Genomic DNA, 7,931 nt, shown 5'->3' with positions numbered 1-7,931 from the left:
GCCCAGACCCACCTAAACAACATTAGCCCAGACCCACCTAGACAACAACATTAGCCCAGACCCACCTAAACAACATTAGCCCAGACCCACCTAGACAACAACATTAGCCCAGACCCAGACCCACCTAGACAACAACATTAGCCCAGACCCAGACCCACCTAAACAACAACATCATCCCAGACCCACCTAAACAACAACATTAGCCCAGACCCACCTAAACAACATTTAGCCCAGACCCACCTAGACAACAACATTAGCCCAGACCCAGACCCACCTAGACAACAACATCATCCCAGACCCACCTAAACAACAACATTAGCCCAGACCCACCTAAACAACATCATTAGCCCAGACCCAGACCCACCTAAACAACAACATTAGCCCAGACCCACCTAAACAACAACATTAGCCCAGACCCAGACCCACCTAGACAACATCATTAGCCCAGACCCACCTAGACAACATCATTAGCCCAGACCCACCTAGACAACATCATTAGCCCAGACCCACCTAGACAACATCATTAGCCCAGACCCACCTAGACAACAACATGAGCCCAGACCCAGACCCACCTAGACAACAGCATTAGCCCAGACCCACCTAGACAACAGCATTAGCCCAGACCCACCTAGACAACAGCATTAGCCCAGACCCACCTAGACAACAGCAGACCCACCTTAGCCCAGACCCACCTAGACAACAGCATTAGCCCAGACCCACCTAGACAACATTAGCCCAGACCCACCTAGACAACATTAGCCCAGACCCACCTAGACAACATTAGCCCAGACCCACCTAGACAACATTAGCCCAGACCCACCTAGACAACATTAGCCCAGACCCACCTAGACAACATTAGCCCAGACCCACCTAGACAACATTAGCCCAGACCCACCTAGACAACATTAGCCCAGACCCACCTAGACAACATTAGCCCAGACCCACCTAGACAACATTAGCCCAGACCCACCTAGACAACATTAGCCCAGACCCACCTAGACAACATTAGCCCAGACCCAGACCCACCTAGACAACATTAGCCCAGACCCACCTAAACAATAACATTAGCCCAGACCCACCTAAACAATAACATTAGCCCAGACCCAGACCCACCTAAACAACATCATTAGCCCAGACCCAGACCCACCTAAACAATAACATTAGCCCAGACTCAGACCCACCTAAACAATAACATTAGCCCAGACCCACCTAGACAATAACATTAGCTCAGACCCAGCTAAACAATAACATTAGCCCAGACCCACCTAGACAACAACATTAGCCCAGACCCAGCTAGACAACAACATTAGCCCAGACACAGACCCAGCTAGACAACATTAGCCCAGACCCAGCTAGAGACCCACCTACAATAACATTAGCCCAGACCCACCTAGACAACAACATTAGCCCAGACACAGACCCAGACTAGACAACAATAACATTAGCCCAGACCCACCTAAACAACATTAGCCCAGACCCAGACCCACCTAGACAACATCATCCCAGACCCACCTAAACAACATCATTAGCCCAGACCCACCTAAACAATAACATTAGCCCAGACCCACCTAGACAACATCATCCCAGACCCACCTAGACAACATCATCCCAGACCCACCTAAACAACATCATTAGCCCAGACCCACCTAGACAACATTAGCCCAGACCCACCCACCTAGACAACATGAGCCCAGACCCACCTAGACAACATTAGCCCAGACCCACCTAGACAACATTAGCCCAGACCCACCTAGACAACAGCATTAGCCCAGACCCACCTAGACAACATCATTAGCCCAGACCCACCTAGACAATAACATTAGCCCAGACCCACCTAAACAACATTAGCCCAGACCCAGCTAGACGACAACAACATTAGCCCAGACCCAGCTAGACGACAACAACATTAGCCCAGACCCAGCTAGACGACAACAACATTAGCCCAGACCCAGCTAGCCCAGACGACAACAACATTAGCCCAGACCCAGCTAGACGACAACAACATTAGCCCAGACCCAGCTAGACGACAACAACATTAGCCCAGACCCAGCTAGACGACAACAACATTAGCCCAGACCCAGCTAGACGACAACAACATTAGCCCAGACCCAGCTAGACGACAACATTAGCCCAGACCCAGCTAGACCAGACAACAACATTAGCCCAGACCCAGCTAGACAACAACAACATTAGCCCAGACCCAGCTAGACAACAACAACATTAGCCCAGACCCACCTAGACAACAACAACATTAGCCCAGACCCACCTAGACAACATTAGCCCAGACCCAACTAAATAATTAGATGTCAGAGGTCAGGGGTTACCTTGTATAGTTTGGGTCATATGGGTGTGAAATCATCAGGGACGTGTCTGATTAGAGGTCAGGGGTCAGAGGGTACCTTGTATAGTTTGGGTCGTACAGGTGTGAAGTCATCAGGGACGTGTCTGATTAGAGGTCAGAGGGTACCTTGTATAGTTTGGGTCGTACAGGTGTGAAGTCATCAGGGACGTGTCTGATTAGAGGTCAGGGGTCAGAGGTCAGGGGTACCTTGTATAGTTTGGGTCGTGCGGGTGTGAAGTCATTGGGGGCGTGTCTGATTAGAGGTCAGAGGGTACCTTGTATAGTTTGGGTCGTACAGGTGTGAAGTCATCAGGGACGTGTCTGATTAGAGGTCAGGGGTCAGAGGGTACCTTTTGTATAGTTTGGGTCGTACGGGTGTGAAGTCATCAGGGACGTGTCTTATTAGAGGTCAGGGGTCAGAGGGTACCTTTTGTATAGTTTGGGTCGTGCGGGTGTGAAGTCATCAGGGGCGTGTCTGATTAGAGGTCAGAGGGTACCTTGTATAGTTTGGGTCGTACAGGTGTGAAATCATCAGGGGCGTGTCTGATTAGAGGTCAGGGGTCAGAGGTCAGGGGTACCTTGTATAGTTTGGGTCGTACGGGTGTGAAGTCATCAGGGGCGTGTCTGATTAGAGGTCAGAGGGTACCTTGTATAGTTTGGGTCGTACGGGTGTGAAGTCATCAGGGACGTGTTTGCGTATCTCTTCAGGTTGTCCTCCCAGAACCTCCCAGAAGTTAGGAGGTTCCTGACTCTGCTGCAGGGTGGTGATCTCTGCCTTCCCCTTACGCTCATTCTTATTGATCTTCTCTGCAAACAGCCTACACACACACACACACACACACACACACACACACACACAGTCAGAGACATTCAGGGGCAGGCACACACACACCAGGTAGCAGGTAGGTAGCCTAGTGGTTAGAGCATTGGACTAGTAACCAAAGGGTTGCAAGATGCCCCTGAACAAGGCAGTTCACCCACTGTTCCTAGACCAGTTCACCCACTGTTCCTAGACCAGTTCACCCACTGTTCCTAGACCAGTTCACCCACTGTTCCTAGACCAGTTCACCCACTGTTCCTAGACCAGTTCACCCACTGTTCCTAGAACAGTTCACCCACTGTTCCTAGAACAGTTCACCCACTGTTCCTAGACCAGTTCACCCACTGTTCCTAGACCAGTTAACCCACTGTTCCCGGTTGGCCGTCATGGAAAATAAGAATTTGTTCTTAACTGACTTGCATAGTTAAATAAAGGTTAAAAGATCTAATTCTCATCTACAATGACTGCCAAACCCAGATGACGCTGTGCCAATTGGGAGATCTAATTCTGATCTACAATGACGGCCAAACCCAGATGACGCTGTGCCAATTGGGAGATCTAATTCTGATCTACAATGACTGCCAAACCCAGATGACGCTGTGCCAATTGGGAGATCTAATTCTGATCTACAATGACGGCCAAACCCAGATGACGCTGTGCCAATTGGGAGATCTAATTCTTATCTACAATGACGGCCAAACCCAGATGACGCTGTGCCAATTGGGAGATCTAATTCTTATCTACAATGACGGCCAAACCCAGATGACGCTGTGCCAATTGGGAGATCTAATTCTGATCTACAATGACGGCCAAACCCAGATGACGCTGTGCCAATTGGGAGATCTAATTCTTATCTTCAATGACGGCCAAACCCAGATGACGCTGTGCCAATTGGGAGATCTAATTCTTATCTACAATGACGGCCAAACCCAGATGACGCTGTGCCAATTGGGAGATCTAATTCTTATCTAAAATGACTGCCAAACCCAGATGACGCTGTGCCAATTGGGAGATCTAATTCTGATCTACAATGACTGCCAAACCCAGATGACGCTGTGCCAATTGGGAGATCTAATTCTTATCAACAATGACTGCCAAACCCAGATGACGCTGTGCCAATTGGGAGATCTAATTCTGATCTACAATGACTGCCAAACCCAGATGACGCTGTGCCAATTGTGTAAATAAAGTTTAAATTCAAAAACGCCAGAGTGAGGTGTTTAGAACTGTACATTCAACAGCCCCGGCCCCGACTCAGCGGACGACGGCCCCGACTCAGCGGACGACGGCCCGACTCAGCGGACTCACGGCCCCGACGGCCCCGACTCAGCGGACGACGGCCCCCCCGACTCAGCGGACGACGGCCCCGACTCAGCGGGCGGACGGCCCCGACTCAGCGGGCCCCGACTCAGCGGACGGCCCCGACTCAGCGGACGGGACGACGGCCCCGACTCAGCGGACGACGGCCCCGACTCAGCGGACGACGGCCCCCGACTCAGCGGACGACGGCCCGACTAAATTTTACTTCACAGTTTGTATGTGTGTTAGTTACCGGGCCTTAGTGGTACCGGCCAGAGTAGTGTTGGTGTGTGTTAGTTACCGGGCCTTAGTGGTACCGGCCAGAGTAGTGTTGGTGTGTGTTAGTTACCGGGCCTTAGTGGTACCGGCCAGAGTAGTGTTGGTGTGTGTTAGTTACCGGGCCTTAGTGGTACCGGCCAGAGTAGTGTTGGTGTGTGTTAGTTATCGGGCCTTAGTGGTACCGGCCAGAGTAGTGTTGGTGTGTGTTAGTTACCGGGCCTTAGTGGTACCGGCCAGAGTAGTGTTGGTGTGTGTTAGTTACCGGGCCTTAGTGGTACCGGCCAGAGTAGTGTTGGTGTGTGTTAGTTACCGGGCCTTAGTGGTACCGGCCAGAGTAGCGTTGGCTCCTCTCCAGATGAGAATCTCCAGACCCGTATCCACCAGGAAGACAAACCTACAGGAACACAGAGCATTAGAACTACAGGAACACAGAACATTTGAACTACAGGAACACAGAGCAGTAGAACTACAGGAACACAGAACATTTGAACTACAGGAACACAGAGCATTACAACTACAGGAACACAGAGCATTACAACTACAGGAACACAGAGCATTACAACTACAGGAACACAGAGCATTACAACTACAGGAACACAGAGCATTACAACTACAGGAACACAGAGCATTACAACTACAGGAACACAGAGCATTTGAACTACAGGAACACAGAGCATTAGAACTATAGGAACACAGAACATTAGAACTATAGGAACACAGAACATTAGAACTATAGGAACACAGAACATTAGAACTTCAGGAACACAGAACATTAGAACTTCAGGAACACAGAACATTAAACACAGAACATTAGAACTACAGGAACACAGAACATTAGAACTATAGGAACACAGAACATTAGAACTATAGGAACACAGAACATTAGAACTATAGGAACACAGAACATTAGAACTTCAGGAACACAGAACATTAGAACTATAGGAACACAGAACATTAGAACTATAGCAACACAGAACATTAGAACTTCAGGAACACAGAGCATTAAACACAGAACATTAGAACTACAGGAACACAGAACATTAGAACTACAGGAACACAGAACATTAGAACTATAGGAACACAGAACATCAGGAACACAGAGCATTAAACACAGAACATTAGAACTACAGGAACACAGAACATTAGAACTACAGGAACACAGAACATTAGAACTACAGGAACACAGAACATTAGAACTACAGGAACACAGAGCATTAAACACAGAACATTAGAACTATAGGAACACAGAACATTAGAACTATAGGAACACAGAACATTAGAACTTCAGGAACACAGAGCATTAAACACAGAACATTAGAACTATAGGAACACAGAACATTAGAACTATAGGAACACAGAACATTAGAACTACAGGAACACAGAACATTAGAACTACAGGAACACAGAACATTAGAACTATAGGAACCATAAAACAGACTGTCCATCTCCATGACAACAGTGTTGTCAGTCTGTAAAGCCCTCCATGGTGCTGTCCATGCTAAAACAGACTGTCCATCTCCATGACAACAGTGTTGTCAGTCTGTAAAGCCCTCCATGGTGCTGTCCATGCTAAAACAGACTGTCCATCTCCATGACAACAGTGTTGTCAGTCTGTAAAACCCTCCATGGTGCTGTCCATGCTAAAACAGACTGTCCATCTCCATGACAACAGAACTCACCGTGGGTCCAGGGACGAGGCCTTCAGAGGAACCGACTCCAGACGGATGTTCTTCTTCCCATAAACACGATACAACCTGGAACACACACACACACACACACACACACACACACACACACACACACACACACACAGTTGGTACACCCCCACACAGTCCCCCTCCTTACCTGACAGTATAGTGTGTACCCCCCTCCTTACCTGACAGTATAGTGTGTACCCCCCTCCTTACCTGACAGTATAGTGTGTACCCCGCCTCCTCCTCACCTGACAGTATAGTGTGTACCCCCCTCCTTACCTGACAGTAGTGTGTACCCCCCTCCTTACCTGACAGTATAGTGTGTACCCCCTCCTCCTTACCTGACAGTATAGTGTGTACCCCCTCCTCCTTACCTGACAGTATAGTGTGTACCCCCTCCTCCTCCTCACCTGACAGTATAGTGTGTACCCCCCTCCTCCTTACCTGACAGTAGTGTGTACCCCCTCCTCCTTACCCGACAGTATAGTGTGTACCCCCTCCTCCTTACCTGACAGTAGTGTGTACCCCCTCCTCCTTACCCGACAGTATAGTGTGTACCCCCTCCTCCTTACCTGACAGTATAGTGTACCCCCCTCCTCCTCCTTACCTGACAGTATAGTGTACCCCCTCCTCCTTACCTGACAGTATAGTGTGTACCCCCCTCCTTACCTGACAGTAGTGTGTACCCCCCCTCCTTACCTGACAGTATAGTGTGTACCCCCTCCTCCTTACCTGACAGTATAGTGTGTACCCCCCTCCTCCTTACCTGACAGTATAGTGTGTACCCCCCTCCTCCTTACCTGACAGTATAGTGTGTACCCCCCTCCTCCTTACCTGACAGTATAGTGTGTACCCCCCTCCTTACCTGACAGTAGTGTGTACCCCCTCCTCACCTGACAGTATAGTGTGTACCCCCCTCCTCACCTGACAGTATAGTGTGTACCCCCCTCCTCCTTACCTGACAGTATAGTGTGTACCCCCCTCCTCCTTACCTGACAGTATAGTGTGTACCCCCCCCTCCTTACCTGACAGTAGTGTGTACCCCCCTCCTCACCTGACAGTATAGTGTGTACCCCCTCCTTACCTGACAGTAGTGTGTACCCCCCCCCCTCCTTACCTGACAGTATAGTGTGTACCCCCTCCTCCTTACCTGACAGTATAGTGTGTACCCCCCTCCTCCTTACCTGACAGTATAGTGTGTACCCCCCCCTCCTTACCTGACAGTAGTGTGTACCCCCCCCTCCTTACCTGACAGTATAGTGTGTACCCCCCTCCTTACCTGACAGTATAGTGTGTACCCCCCTCCTCCTTACCTGACAGTATAGTGTGTACCCCCCTCCTCCTTACCTGACAGTATAGTGTGTACCCCCCCCTCCTTACCTGACAGTATAGTGTGTACCCCCTCCTCCTTACCTGACAGTATAGTGTGTACCCCCCTCCTTACCTGACAGTATAGTGTGTACCCCCTCCTCCTTACCTGACAGTATAGTGTACCCCC

At 49.6% G+C, this 7,931-nt stretch overlaps 1 pseudogene; it reads right to left on the bottom strand.

Moving 5' to 3' along the window:
• Nucleotides 1–1,470: 1,470 nt before the first annotated feature.
• The window catches only part of LOC121843275, a 37,298-nt pseudogene continuing 30,837 nt past the window's right edge, over nucleotides 1,471–7,931 (bottom strand).

The sequence above is a fragment of the Oncorhynchus tshawytscha genome, unplaced genomic scaffold (assembly GCF_018296145.1).
Source record: "Oncorhynchus tshawytscha isolate Ot180627B unplaced genomic scaffold, Otsh_v2.0 Un_contig_17457_pilon_pilon, whole genome shotgun sequence".
Taxonomy (NCBI): domain Eukaryota; kingdom Metazoa; phylum Chordata; class Actinopteri; order Salmoniformes; family Salmonidae; genus Oncorhynchus; species Oncorhynchus tshawytscha.
This window is presented reverse-complemented; position numbering and strand designations above follow the sequence as displayed.